Source organism: Pelobates fuscus, chromosome 12 (assembly GCF_036172605.1).
Source record: "Pelobates fuscus isolate aPelFus1 chromosome 12, aPelFus1.pri, whole genome shotgun sequence".
Lineage (NCBI taxonomy): Eukaryota > Metazoa > Chordata > Amphibia > Anura > Pelobatidae > Pelobates > Pelobates fuscus.
In genome coordinates this window covers 6,317,210-6,333,449 of record NC_086328.1, presented here as the reverse complement: position 1 = coordinate 6,333,449, position 16,240 = coordinate 6,317,210, and positions in this window count along the sequence as shown.

The window sequence follows — 16,240 nt, the reverse complement described above, 5'->3', positions numbered from 1 at the left end:
AGTTTTATCCTGAGATGATCAAACATAATATTCTATTATAAGCAGAACCACCAAGTTCTTGCCGTCTCCCCCCCATATAGTTATTTTTTTTTAAGTACTTCTGCTTAGAAAAAAGCCATCAAATATCACTGGGAATTATTACAAATTTTTAACTGCACTAAGGAATTACACCGAGAGCAAAAGGAGAGAGAGAAAGAAAAAAAAAAAGAGAGAGAGAAAGGCACAGGGAGAGAGAGAAAGAGTCGGGTTAAGCTCAAAGGCAGAGAGAGCGAAATGGACCAGATTATACAAAATTAAAAAGCAAATGCGAGCAGACAATTTGTGCCGAGTGATTGCAAGCAATTACAGCTCGGCTTTTCTGGGAGGGAAGGGTGCATTATTTCAGCTTAAAAGGAGACTTTATTCATTCCTGATCAGCTTCTCCTGCCATTCTCTTTTATTCTTGGCTATCAATTTAAAAATAAATAAATAAATCTTTAGATGTTACATTTTCAACCCTGCTGAATGAAACCCTCAGGCTGTGAGGAGGATTTAAACTTCCCGTCCGCTCCTTCTATGGCCCCTGAAAAACCAATTTGCTCATAAAAAAAGCAAAACACACATACACAACACACACAGAGCATGTGTTTCTTTTGGAGGATAGCTTCAAACACACTGTAATTGTCAGGCGGAGGGCAGCTTTGATGTGAGGAATTATTATTATTATGCCTCTAATGTCTGCCTATGAATATCACAGCTCTGATATGACGGAGACGGAAACGCATCAGCAGGTCATTGCCAAATTGTGCCAGAGAGGCAGACGTGTTGCCCTACAACAGAATACCCAATGACGAACACGCAAGTTTGAAACTACATCATAGAAAGTGACTTAAAACAGTGAGAATGTTACAAGCTAGTGAATAAAGGTGAGCTTGTTATTACTCCAGTGTCATGGAATATTGAGCTATCTGGGTCCTTGGACAAACTAGGTTCGGTGCTTCCCAATGTCTATCATTACAATGTCTTGTATTTGGCATGGTTAAAATAATGGAAAATTCTGCACTAGGGTGTAATGGTAGTTTATTCAGCCATCAAACGTACACTGGCAACATTGAGAAAAAAGACACTTTGAGTGTCAAAATGTCCCTAGTCAATGTTAGATGGCTGAATAAATTATCATCACACCCTATTACTGAATGCTAAGATTTCTGTTATTTTAACAATACTGTGGCCTATCCAACAAGTACCTGCAGCACAAGCACTGAAGATCTCAAAGGTTCTATTAGGTAACATATAATACTACGTTGTTATTGCCTTGTAATTGGCATGGTTATATTCAAAGAAAGGTGGGGCCACCCCTTGTAGATGTCATTGGGGAAGACCATAGAAATTAGTTTTCTTGAGTTTCTGACTGTTAGGTATGTCTCTTGATTTGTTACATTTTCCAGATACTACCAAGTAACACATACAGTCTCACACATACATGGATTCAAATAATTAATTACACTTGATGAGAAACAAGTGTATTAACCTCGACCTTGTCCAATCAGTTCAGTAGCTGATCAAGGATACAAAAAACTCCTCAACAGTTCCCTCTTGGAAATGAAAATTTAAATAATAATAATTGTATGATGCACAATGTTAATTGGGATAGTTTACCTGTGCTTCAAATCCATTTGTTAAGGCAGCAGGAGAGCTATTTTTTTTTTTTATGGCTTTTTATCACAGTTGAAAAAAAGATAAAATATAAAAGATCTACAGAACACATTCACAGACAATTGTCAGGAACATGCCCATGCATCCTCACAGTTTAGAAAATAATTGATATGTATATATTTTTGTTATTACAACCTAAATCTATAAATGAGATTTCATATAACATCTACAACTAAAATGTCAAACATGTATAGAAAAAAAGTTCCCATGCTAGATTCCCTTTAATCTATGCTTGCCAAGTAAGAGAAAATAACTATTGTCAGTGTGCGGCAAATAATAAACTCGGTGTCAGTTCACAAAGGCCAGATAAAGATAAGTATTATTGTGACACTACTGTGATTCCCTTGGAATTGGATGTTGCTTCTATAGGTAACACAACACTGGTCAGTGCTCATAACCTTGTAATATGTATCTTGAGAAAATTGAAGGTTATATATAATAATAAAAAGTAACAAGTTACAATCTTTGGCCATTTCACCATTTTATGTGAAAATACAACTGTTATTAACTATAGAGAAACATTGTATTTGAGTTTGACAAATGTGAATGATGGACCCTTCAACCTAAGCAGAAGCCCTCTTTTTCAGACTTTGGGGTCCTCCTCATCTTACATAGATGTTTTCACCCTAAACCATGGACATCCGTTATAATAAGGCCAACTTCATCACACATCGAGAGTCTCTTTATTCTACAGTGAGCTCATCTCCATCCTCAACAAAAGCTTTTAGTTTATATGAAAGCCGATAAATCCTTTAGGAGCCTTTCATAGTTGAACATTTAGACTATCTTAAAGTCAAATTCCAAATTCTTTACAGAGTAAAGCAAATAGGAAGGAGTTTGATACAGGATCAGGAGAACAAAATTATATGCAAGGTTTCTGCGTCAAGCCTTAATCATGTATGACGATGAAACATTGTTTACAATTTAGTTCATCTGATCCTGAATAAAACTCCTTCCTATTTGCACTACTCTGTGAAGCCCTTGGAATGTGATTTTGAATACTCCTAAGGGACTGCGGATCCATGCCATGGTGCTCCAGGCATTGTAGTAGACTCTATTGGGTTCCCTGAGTGCAAAGTTACCTTGGGAATTACATATTTAGACCCATTTCTTTATTAAAGCATTTTTTTCTTACCCATCATGACCATCTTCACTCAAAAATAAAGTATTTGCTAAAGAAAAAGCAGGCCAGACTGAACTACATCAATGTTTCCTCCATCCTAAATCAAGGCCTGATCTACCCTCTATTAGCACCTCTTTATTCTATGTGTTTCCCTTTTTATCTAACATAGAGCCCCCTGTCCTACATCAATGTCATCTTCTTTGAACAATTCTTCTTTATAATTTATCAAAGCCAAGTTTAACCACGCCATTTTCATTCTACATTGAGGACCTTTCAATGTAGTCCTCACTGGACATGGAGAAGTCCTCTCTATCTTCACACTGAGAAAGTCTTTGTGCATTATCAATAAGGACATGTGACTGTGCAATACTTTTTATATGTAATTGGCATTGAGTTCTTCACGGAAAAATATGGAGGCACTAAAACAAATTGGTTAAGCAAACCACACGTTTTTTGTTTAAAGAATAAATCCGGTGAGCAGTTAATGCAGTTAATCAGCATATAAAAGGCAGTAAATCCGGTATCAGTCAGCCATTTTTTATTGCAAAGAAACCTATAAGTGGTAGAAAGAGCAGACTGTGCAAAAGTTCTAATTACCAGAAAATAAAAAGAAAGAGAAAAAACAGAAAGAAAGTCAGTGAAAGTGACAAGAAAATGATGAAACTGTAGAAAAAACAAAACAAAATATATATATTACTGTAACAAAATTTGAATTCCACACGTCTGGTGATGGAAATTCTCCTTCAATCTGGCTGCCACCAAAGGTGGTTTCCTCTTCCTTATTTGTCCTTGCAAGGTCTGCCTCACAGGAGAACCAAGCAAGTTCAGGCACTGTGACGTGACCCTTTCCTTCTTTGTATGTGGTTCCAAGGCTAGCGATAGATTTGAGGAGAGTGGCTTCTAACAAAGTCATGTGACATTACAAACACCCTAAATATTGCAATCAACGTATAAGAAGTGTATACATTCCCTGATATAAGTCAGCAAGCCACGGATTAAGCATCAATAGTAAACTTAGTCCTTAACTCCTAGAATATGACATGTAGTTTTGGGCACCAGTTTAAAATAAGCATATTTTCAAAAAATGTGCAGAGGCAAGCTACAAAACTATAAAGAAAAGCTAGAAAATGTGCATTTGTTTTCATTAGAAAAAGAGGTGTCTCGGAGAAGATAAAATATACAATACTGTGCTAGAAAGAAAAACAGCTGAGAGTCAGCGCTAGTTAATCCGAAAAAAGAGGAGGCAGCAAACCTGAACCTCGACTTGGGCTGTGCCACAATATAAGAATTTAAAAAAAAAATAATGATTTAAAAAAAAAATAAAAATAAAAAGTCTTAGCTCAGATAAGTCCCTGTAAGGACAAATTCTATCAAAGTCTAGGTATGAATTAGCAAGAACCACCATTCCTTGACTTCGGAGATTTTCACTGGACTCCAGTTCTACATACCTAGACTTTGATAGACTTTGTCCTTACAGGGACTTATCGGAGCTAAGACTTTTTGTTTTTATTTTTTTATTTATTCTTATATTGTGGCACAGCCCAACTCTGTTTGTTTTTTTCGTTGTATCTCTACAATACTGTGCTAACCTATTCATTAGCAGGAACATACAACAGGCAAGAGGTTGCCCATTGAGACTGCAAGAAAGGTATTTTCATTTATAGAAGAAGGTTTTTTTTACAGTAATAACAATACAGACGTGGCATTCTCTGCCTAGAGTAGTTGTCTTTCCAGGTTATGTAACAAAAAAGAAAAAGTACTGAATGTTTTTTTTTCTGGAAAAGCTGAATATTAAAGGATAGAATCTATCTATCTATATATATATATATATATATTTGTGTACGGGATTAAGGAAGGGGCGCACATTAAAACTGTGTGTAATTTTAATATATGAGAGTCGGTTGAGGTGTGCCGAAACCGACGTGAGGTTAGGCCTGCAAAAGAGGGCCCACCCAGGTATAATGATATATGAAAAGGGTGTGGTGGGAGGGAATTTCCGAAATCGTCGCAGACAGGTGAGTGGGGGGAACGCAGGGTTTAAATAGGCATGAAATCCCTCCCACAATTTCAGGCATAACGCCTTCTATTTGTGTACGGGATTAAGGAAGGGGCGCACATTAAAACTGTGTGTAATTTTAATATATGAGAGTCGGTTGAGGTGTGCCGAAACCGACGTGAGGTTAGGCCTGCAAAAGAGGGCCAAAAAGTGTGTGACATTTATTAGACATAACAAATCACTTAGACATATTATAGAAAGCGAGCCTGATTTCTTCTGGATTTGGAATGAACCGGTTGTATGCCGAGGACTACCAGCGACCCATCTTCTCTACAAGAAGAGTTAGAACTGGATGACTTGAGGCTGCTGTGGCGGCCCTAACACGGAATGAATGTACCGAGAAGGAACTTTGGATTGAGGCCAAGACTAACAAACAAGGAGCGAATGTATAGCATGAACTGTTTGAGAGATGTGGCAAAAATTGTACGTGCAACCATTATAATCGGAACGCATTTAGCATCTTGAAACCACATACAATACTTACACATATCGAAAGCCGTAGAGTACGTTTGCTTAGTATTAGTGGACAAATCTTACCTGCATAGGCTCTAGCTACAGGCATGATTGATACCTTTTTTGACCTGCAGAGGAAATCTGGACTGCGTGTTCTTTTATCTCAATCGTTACGTTTAACCCCTTAAGGACACATGACGTGTGTGACACGTCATGATTCCCTTTTATTCCAGAAGTTTGGTCCTTAAGGGGTTAACCAAGGTCCGACATCAGGACTTCGGAAGTGGCTAAAGCGGAGGAAACTGCAGGGGAACTTGAGACGTCAGGGTTAGCGTTTATTAAAGATATGATACCTGGAGCTATTATTCGTAGCGTGCTGTGAGGAGGAAGGAAACGTAATAGGTTTAAATAATGCAAAACTCAGAAGCTCATTGAGCTTTCTCGTGTAGTAGAGCTGCTAGCTAATGGGAACCAATAGGTGAAGATAAGGACTATCCCGTAAGAGTTGAGGCCGTGCCAGTAGCCCTGTGTTTGAGAGAAGCCCTACCTACGATTTAGGCCATGTGGACTTGTACCATCTAAGCGTGGCAGGGTATAACCTCTTGTGGAAAAGTGATTAACCTGACCGAACACGTGCGATTACCTGCATTAAACCATAGCGAAAAAGGACTATAACAGGTGCCTGAAGAAACTGCCGTGACGTGAAACGAAGAATAGAATGCAAAACCGTGACCCTCCGTAGGGAAATGTTTGCACAAGAGAGGAACCTGAAGAGGAGCTTTGACAAAATTTGAAGACGATATGTGTTCGTATAGCAAGTACCCTATAGCGGTTACTTGGTAGGCATGAGAACGAAAAGGATTGAACTACAGGATGCATGAGGTGTTACGCCTTGAATCTGAACATCCAGCATGACCGAAAGTAACTCCCAATGAGCTACTTAAGCTTACATAAAGAGAAGCGTGAACGACAACAAATGCGTGACGAATGAATTGACTGCGTGAATGTCGGGCGTGCAGACAAGTCCCTAATTAGCAGATAAGGATTCGAATAATATTAGTTTGGCCAAAAATGGAGGCGGAGTGATGCCTCGGTGTACGATATGAAACAGGTGGGAATTCCGTTCACCCGGTCCGATCAGATCGCTAAAGCTTGTCCTGCATAGCTCGTATAAGCGACGCCGACGTGAAAACTGAGTGATAGTATGAGTCGATAAACGGTAATTGAGAACACAGCGTACCAAAGTGCCGCCAAAACGTTGTGAACAAATAAACGGTATATCCGTGATACATGAGTCCGGAAGCAGTCACTGTACGTCACGTCAGCGCCTGGAGGACCCGACGATGGTCCGATACGAGGCCAAATCTGTACGACGTGCAATGCGGAGGGCAACGTGAGACCCAACATACCAATTCGACTGAACATAAGCAAGAGATGCCCGAAACACGTTGTTGGAGGAACCGCTGGTCTTGGAGTCTCCAAGCTTGGACTGGGCACGTAGTGTACGTGGTACCCAAGGATCGCCAGCGAGCGACAGGTTGGGGTAACATATATATGTATATATAAATATATACAACCATATATACACAGGTATCCTCGAACGGCTTGGCACTAAGCGTCTAGCAGACCCATTGCCCGTACGAGATAACGTATAGAAAGCACCGGAGTAGCCGAGTAAGATAGGTCTGAAATACCGTTTTGCATCAATGAAGGAGTATGTAACGCACAATCGAACCTAAGGCGGGAAATAAAGCGCTAGGATACCTGAAGCGGTTGAGGGATCTAAAACATAGTGACTATGCTTGACGGGTCTGGGGTGTGCCGCCCCCCCCCCCCCCAGCTTACTAGGAGCGCGAGCGTGAGTGCGTGCGTGCTGGCCGACTAGCTAGTGCCGCGATGCGGCGAAACGATTACACTAGGTTGGTGACAGGTGAGGCCCTGCTAGTTGCCAAGCGGCTTGAGAGGCTCTATCTATGCGTTGGGGCGAGGGGGTAGCGTGGCCACTGAATGAGGTGGCGGGGTGTCGGCCTCTCGGTGACAGTTAAACATAAGATAGAAAGGGAGTGACGGATGAGGCCCTCTCTATGCCACAATGCGAGGCGACTAACTATGATTTGGCCCGAGGGGCATAGTACCTCCGAGTATGAGGATGGGTGTTGGCCTCGCGGGACCACTAACCTATGGCGAAGAAGCCGGGGAGAATAACAACTAGTGGACACCTAGGAACCTAACAGCCAGCAGTTGCTAACTAAGAGGGAAGGTCGGGTAGAGAGAGAGGACACGCCACAGAGCGAAACGTGGGTAGCGAAGAGGTAGGATCGTTCGTTCTGAGCGAAACTGGAGTGCCCAGTGAGTACGTGGGGTCCTGATGGTCGGGACGTATGAACCGGAATGCGTGTATGATCGTATGTACGGCCCTCGGGGCTCGTGGTGCCAGACCGTGGCCTTGATTCGAAATGCAATACGGATAGACGTGTATATCTGTATTTACGTGTATATATATGCAGATCTTGTTCGTAGTATTGCTAAACGCGTACTTGCCGTAGCCGAGGCTCGCTCACCAGGACCGTAATGTGAAAGTAGATGCATTAGTCCAGTAACGTGTGTGCGTGTCTGCATAGGAGTACGCCGGGTCTTATGCGTGACGCAAAACCGCCGCACTGACTGAGGATGAATTAGGGCTGGCGTAGACAACGCTCCGTGTGCTTGTGTACCTACCATGGCTAAAAAGACCCTCACAATGATGAGCAGGTTAAAGAAAGCCAGGATAGCCAAGTATCCGAAAATTCAGCCAGAACCAAACGAGCAGGCAAATTTCCGTAACCGCCAACGCGTGTCTCTGTATATCCGTACATCAGTGTTTATAACTGCGCATGTGTGCATACGTGAACATCGGGGATAACGTATTAATATAATCACAGAAACAACCTATTATAATTATTTTCTTTTTTTTTTTTTTCTTACAGGTGCTATTCACTGTGAGACTTATTGTATGTATACGTATATGTATATGTATGTATATATTTATTGTGCGGCGTTCTCACATAACTACATGGAGGGACAGTTTACCATTTCCAGCGATGATTGTTATTCTGTAAAAGCAGGGTCCAGGGTTGTTGATCAGTTCAGTTGAATCAGAGATTTATTTCAGACTTGGCGAACTACAAACATAAATATAGCCTTTCACCTCTGTCAGTGCAACCAGGTTGTTATACTGCGCTACGGTCTATGTTGGAGCTACATAAGTGACAATGAGAAGCGGAATCTTTCACTACCATCTAGCGAGTGTCCCGAACATTACAATTCGTCTGTCAACCCACCACAACTACTTGCCAAGTGAATGCACCCCTCACTGCATGTTATAACCGCTTTCGTTGTTTCTGGATTCATCTGATTAACATACACATATTTATTCATCGTGCTTTGTTTGCGAGACGCTGTGATTAACCTTGACCTTATTAAACCAAAGAAAAACAAAAAATAAAAACACTTTTCTGGTCAACATTAAAACACATGCAGCAATCGGCCTCTTCGATCAGCACGTGTAGTGATCAGAGTCTCCTGCTTCTCAAGAACGACAGTCAGATCTGCTCCGGCGTGCGGCCATATCTCAAATCAACCCAATGCGCATTAATTCACAGCAATTGCCACGGGCACGTTTGGCACATAAAAGTCATGGCCGAGAGCCACAGTTAGTTCAGTTCAAGTGAAATTTGAGCCAGCATCAAAACGTATGCTAAGATTGCAATAAAACGCTCTATGAATAAAGGGACAGCATTCTCATGGAGATTCTATATATATATATTTGACAAGGATAGTTGAAAACTCCGTAGAAGGTTTGTGGACCACGAGTTATGCGTACCGACGGAGCGGTTTTGGTCCAGCTCAGTCTCGGGGGATCTGAGCACTGTTAAACAAGGTCCGTGTCACTAGAGGTGAATGCTGCAGTCCATACCAATAAGAAAGCTCCGGTCACTAAGTGAAACAAAAACCTAAACTTCATATATATACACATTTGAGCAGCCGACGGGGTGAATTTGGCAGGGAGACGCAATGGGCCAGTGGAGCCGGTAAGTTAAACCATTTATTCCCTGTACAAAGCCCAGCCCGGGGACAGTATTGGTTGCAGCTGTAAGGCTAGCTAGAGAGAAGGAAATGTGTGCGGGAAGCCATACGGAGCATTACACGCCGTGGAATGACAATGCGAACGGAGCGTATGTGTAAAAGGAAGATGAATTCGAATGGACTCACGTTTTGGGCGAACCGCCGAACGGCCTCCGTGCGGATGAAAGATACTCACGAAAACCGGTGGGCTGAGTACGAGCGTCGCGGCAGATAGACGTCAGAGGTCTGCGAAAACGGAAATGAAAGCGAATTTCCGAAATCGTCGCAGACAGGTGAGTGGGGGGAACGCAGGGTTTAAATAGGCATGAAATCCCTCCCACAATTTCAGGCATAACGCCTTCTATATATATATATATATATATATATGTGTGTGTGTGTGTGTGTGAACAGACTGTCAATCCAAGGATTGCTGTTATGGAGTCAAGAAGGAATATTTCAGTTTTTGTGGTATAAGTGGAGGGGGTGGGAAACAGTATGGCCACTAATGACAGATAGCTGCTAACAAGTAACAGGGCCAAAATATAGAATTATCAGAGTTCAATGTTCTAGGAGACCTCTGAAACTTAAAGATAATGGCTGATAAACTGTGAATTGTGAAATGAGCTTAATAACAGGAAAAGGTCTAAAAAACAACTGCCCTTCCACACAGCCACCCCATGTACCATCAGACTATACATGTACGTGCTATGTCTAGGCTTGTGCGCAGCTTGGAGATAGGCAACTTTATCAAAACTCCAGCAAAACGCCAATTCATATCAGAGTACGCTGGAACCTGAAGTCCGGTAATAGCTGAAAAGCTGCCTTTTTTGTGTGCTATCCATTAATTTTGAAGGCATGCAGACTATAAATCATTAACACTGTCCCCTGGTTAGGAAAACAAACTGAACATCTTTGTAAATAATACTGTCCTTGGTGAAATGAAGCAGTCGATAGGCTTCGCACACTGTATTAAATTGTGGGTCAATGTTTTGTAGCATAATGAGACTACATCATTTCCCTGAATTACCAACATATTTACTCATTCTGTCCAAGGTAAGAATGAAAATTGTAATGGTTTTTGAATTGCTGGCTTGACAAAGCTCTTACCTATTAGTGGGGCATTTAAAAATGGACAATTTGGTGCATAAACATAAAAACTCCAGTACACCTGAATAAATGGCAAATGTTGTTTTAATACATATCTAATGTTATTTAACATTGCACCGCTGCTTGTGTAAGCCCTCAGCTGGAATTAGTAACCAGGGAGTCATTTCATTTTCCTCTCCTCTGATCTCTCTCCGTTGCCTGGTATGCTGGCTTAACGTGATGCTAGGTCTGTCTGCTCTGAACAACAAAGCGGTGTCCTTTAACCTCTGCCTTCATCTCAAGCACACGCCAAGGATTCTGCAAAAAATGTACCCCTTCCATGTCTAGGGTTGATTGCACAGAATTGTGGAACATCTGTAACCCTTTCAGTCTTAGAGGATTTTAAACACGTAATAAAAGAAGCTCACATTTGATGTTTTTGTGTTATTTGCCTTTGTATGTGATAAAAGCAATATGTATTTGATGTTCTTGTGTTATTTGCTTTTGTACGTGGCAAGGTGGAGTTTCTGACACTTGATGCATTGCTTCTGTAACGAATTCAGCAAGTCCCCTGTGTTTCCTATCCAGGGTATAAAAAAGGAGGGCCTTCTCTTTGTCTCTATCAGGAATTCATTTCTTCAGCAGGTCACTGCAGAGATGAGGTCACGGGGCAATAGGCACACCTTTACTGGCGATATGCATGGCCCGCGCTACTCACTAATTAGAAATGCAATCTCTCCAGGAGTGAGCCTGCCTGCCAATGTCCCTCACTCAAAATGATTTATTAGCAATTTGTACAAATGGAGAAAATGAGATTTCAGATTTCACTGCCATTTCAGCAATGAGATGATTGCTTGAATATGTAGATGTCTTTCTCCAGTGCCCTTTATATTTCTTTATATACATACCTGTTCGTCTGTTACCAATTATCTAGTGATGTCACACATATGCTGTGATGCCACGCAATGTGAGCCAATGAATAGGGCACTGAATATGTGCAAAAGCATAAACAATGGTAAATGACCAGTCCACTTTTGTATTCAGTATGGGTTATTTGTATGATTTTTATTTTCTAAAACGATATTTATATATATGTATTGTTATAAATAAAGTTACACACTCATACAACAAATAAGATACAGTGATATGACACAATATGTAAAGAATCATATAAATACAATTGAATTCTGCTGAGTGAACAAGAAATACACTCTTCCGTTCCTTCGTGATACTTTATGGTATTGACACATCTCTCAGGCTGTGATGTCACTTTAAATTAGGCAGGATGACATGGGAATGAGCTGAACCTGTGTACGATGATAACTGGGAGCTCCTGTCAGGGATAGTTTGTGTTACTATATGTATTGATACACAGGGAGCACTATGTTAGTCATTGTTAAAGGCTAAATCATATCATCACATGTAGATCTCATGTTCCACATCCCCGCATTATTGCAGTGAATGGTTCCCCAAACCTTTATTTTCTGTTTCAGTTTCCCTGGGTCTCTGTGTTCACTGAGCTAACCGAACCAGGAAGTAACAGGACCGGGTGTCTGATTGACGGCCAGTGGAGGAGTAACAAGGTTAATTTAAAATAAGTCACAATTTCTATTAAAATCTGCACTTTTTGTAAAATAAAAAAGAGGGCACACTCTACACACATTTCAGAAAGCTAAAGTGCTCTAGGTGTTTAAAGTGTCCATTTGAGTTCATTTTAAAATAACACTATAGTCACCAAAACAACTTTTAAAATTGAAAAAAAAAAATTGTTTTCATGCAGGCTGGGTGAGTCACAGCCAGGGAAGGTGTGACTTGGCCTGCATAAACAAAGTGGTATAACTCCTAAATGGCAGAGGATTGAGCAGTGAGGCTGCAGGGGCATGTTCTATACACCAAAACTGCTTCATTAAGCTAAAGTTGTTTTGGTGCCTATAGTGTCCCTTTAAGTGTTATTTTTTAATAATAAAGTATAATTATCTTCAGTCACTTACCTACCTTATTATTAGTTTATACAGGGACTGGGCATCACCTACCTTATTATTAGTTTATACAGGGACCGGGTGTCACCTACCTTATTATTAGTTTATACAGGGATTGGGTGTCACCTACCTTATTATTAGTTTATACAGGGACTGGGCGTCACCTACCTTATTATTAGTTTATACAGGGACTGGGCGTCACCTACCTTATTATTAGTTTATACAGGGACTGGGCGTCACCTACCTTATTATTAGTTTATACAGGGACTGGGCGTCACCTACCTTATTATTTATTTATTTTTTTAATTCTTTATTTTTGTAGTGCAGATAAACACAGTATTTCAAACAAGCGCCACAACAGCGTAATTCAAGTTTCTTTCAAGGTAGATAGTGGCATGATAATTTGCACAAATTTTATATTAAACAGATTAACTGGGGGGCGGGGCCGGGCTGCCGAGCTGAGCGGTCGCAGGACAGCTCGGCTCCTGCGAACAGGGCCACAATTAGCCTACAAATCGTGGGAAATACCGGCAATTTCCTGCGACCATCGTTGTACCCGGGCTGCCCGAGCCGAGGAGAGGCTTGCTCTCGCAGTTTTAGTCCCTCGGAGGATGGGGCCCGCTGCACCAGGCGGGACCTGTACTGGCGGTGAGTGAAGCGGACGGCCGCCGCAACGCTATCCCGCCTGACGGAGCCCGACACGAAGCCTGCGGACCCGGTACTGCTTCCCCCCCCACTGGACCGGGGGGGTGATCCCGGTCCACGCAAAACTAAGACTCAACAGCTTACTGAGACACCGCTGCCACGTAACCTGTGACCGACACACAAAATGGCGGAGACCATGTGCATACTACCAGCAACCCCGAGCACAGGCCTACCATCTGCCATCATTTATACCTGCATACAGGGCTATGCCACACAGAGGCCCTCGCACCCGAAGCTACCCCTGGCACCCGACATCCACCAACTACCACACCTGCGAATGCCACGGTCATGGGGCCCGCTCGCTCTTCTTCTGAGCTGGGCGCTCACAGGGAGGGAACCCACCCCCCACAGCCTGCCATACACCCAGGGAGAAGCTTGGGATCCGGCGGAACCCTGGGCCCACGGACCTGTTGATGGGCCCAATGGCACAGGGCGAGAGCACCTATACAGGCCTCAGGCTGAAGACCAGCGGCCCTCGACCGCGGAGAAGCCACCACAGGGACCGTGGCGTAGCATCCCCCGCCCGCAGCGAACCCCAGTGGACTCGGGACACTCCAGACCCCAGTGGCGACCGAGATTATGGCAAATCAACACAGGCCTCCTGACCAACCTAGGCCTAAAGCGACATCAGTATCATTGCCTGGTATGCAGCAGGACACTGCAACCCAACGTCGGACACACACTACATGCCCATCAGCGGGCTGAAGCCGCAAACCTGCAAGCCTGGATCAGGCATGGGACCAAAGGGACTGTACTGTGGACTCGGAGTACCTCTACTCCATACGCCTCACTGTAAGGACTCCCCCCAACTCACGCTCCGGTCAACCAGAACATGCCACCTCACGCCGGCTATGAGAGGGTTACTATAACGAAACCTGCTACCACTTATGTCTTTTTGCTTAATACATAGCCTACTGTTGTTTCTGTTGATGTGATGCTGCCCCTTGCTAGCCTAACGTAATCTTACTTTTTAACATATCTTGCGGGATATCCATCTCACCCTATTATCTGTTATGCACAATTTGTTATGCATTATTATTTGCCATAGTTTGGTGGGGCTAGAGGGGCTAGTGAGACTTATACCCATCTCGTAACTCTCGAGACGTGTTAAACAGATTGAGCTTAATTATAATGCGCAAATTCAGCTTACACGTCCATTTTGAACGTATGCATGCCCTACTCACCGTGTCTGGCAACTTGCAATTGATATAACATGTGAGACGCCTCAACCTGTCTACAGTCTGCGATTCAGACTTACCTACATACACACTTAGTTGTCTGGCAGCACCCGACGGTTCAGTTACGTCTACGACTACTAGCCTGTTGAAAGCTAAAACTGTGCAGACGCTCGTGCCATTGTTAGACTTATTAGTATATGTGAAACGTAAGATCACTAGCCTGTAATGTTTTAAGTCTTACTAACCAATTTATGGTGCAGCCTGTCTCTTTAAATCTTTAAACGGAAAAAGTGCAACTGTTTCGCCCGCCATGGCGCTCTATGTGTAGCAGATCTAGCACTGATTAAGCAACGACTACTCTAATTATTATTTGATTGTTAGTTTATTTTTATTTTATGAACCAAGCCTGTATTAATCTGTTTACATGACGTTTCAAAAAAACCACAAAAAATATGGCAGTCCTTCCCAGAGGTGTATTGCTCACCGTCTTGTTATCAACTCGTGTTACCCCACAATGCCTCCTCTTTCTATTCTGTATCCCATTTCGCATATGCCATAATAAAAGAAAGATTTACAAAAAAAAAAACAGATTAACTAAACAGTTGATTTGTCCAAGTAAGATAAAATTAAGTAATGATGCTGGTCGCTCAGCTAGGTCGCCTATGCTACACGTACACCATGTTATGTTTTTACTACATATTAAGCATTTACATAGCAATAGTTAACAGCACGAGTTTTAGCAATATCAGAGTAGGTTCAATATAGTGAAACAATCTTTATAAGGGTGTTGGAAGTGTAAAAATCAGGAATATTTTCTAAAGAGCTTACATGGACTGAAAGTTGTATGGACAAGAGAGGTTAGCCTAGGTACAGCAGGAGTATAGGCAGGCTATGCATGTTACCCAGAACAATCTAGCCTGGGACCGGATATCTATAGGGGATCACATTCGGCTAAGTAAGGCATGCTTAATAAAATAGAAGAAAATAAAAGGAAAGCAAGTGCTTAAGAATTAATGTAAAACCTAAGTAAAGTCACATGAGTAGGCAGGTGTGGTGCTCCTTGTTCAGTATGCAGTGGTAGGCATGTTAAGCTCGTATCATCTGCTGGCCACCCGGTGTTAGGCAGTCCCCTTATCATGGTGTCTTCACCCAATGCCCTGGCTGGGCTCCGCTCGGTGATAGCCGCTTATTCTCACCATCTGGGCCGTGCTGATGTCTAGGGGGTTGCTTTCTGGGTTCCACTCAGGGCCTCCTCCATGTTGCAGCCTTTCTACCCGTAGATGAGGGTCAGGGTGGTGTGTCATGTATATTTTCTTTCTGGGGCTTGACGTTGCCAAGGGACCCCTTCTGCTGTGCTTAGTTTGGATGGCTTGCCTGAAGCTTGCGTGTGAGTGACTCTGCTGCACGTGAGGCTTACTCGCCTTCCGTGGTGTTGCACGAGGGTCCTGGTGCAGGGCCACCGGCCGCCTGTTCGGCTGCGGGTTCTGTGTGAACGGGTCAGTGCTGCTTGGCGGGGCAGGTTGGCGTAGCCTGCGCTCAAGCTGCTTCCAGAACCGTTCAAAGTGTCTGTTGATCCTTGCTAGGACGTCAGATACAGCGTCTGTGGGGCTCTCAGCGCCTGCAGTGTCCTCCATCTTGGGCATAGCTCTGCACTCGCCTTTCGCTTGGGAGGTCTGGTTTGATTTGTCTCCGCTGGGTGGACCGGGATCTCCCCCGCCGGTCCAGAGGGGGGGGTAACGGGGCTTGCTCATCCTGTCGTCTGAGTGTTTCTGGGTCGGGAGAGCGGCCGTCTCTCCCGCCCGTTGTTTGCTAGGCCGCACTGTCAGTTGTCGTGTCGGCGGGTCTCGAGTGGGTCTCTCAC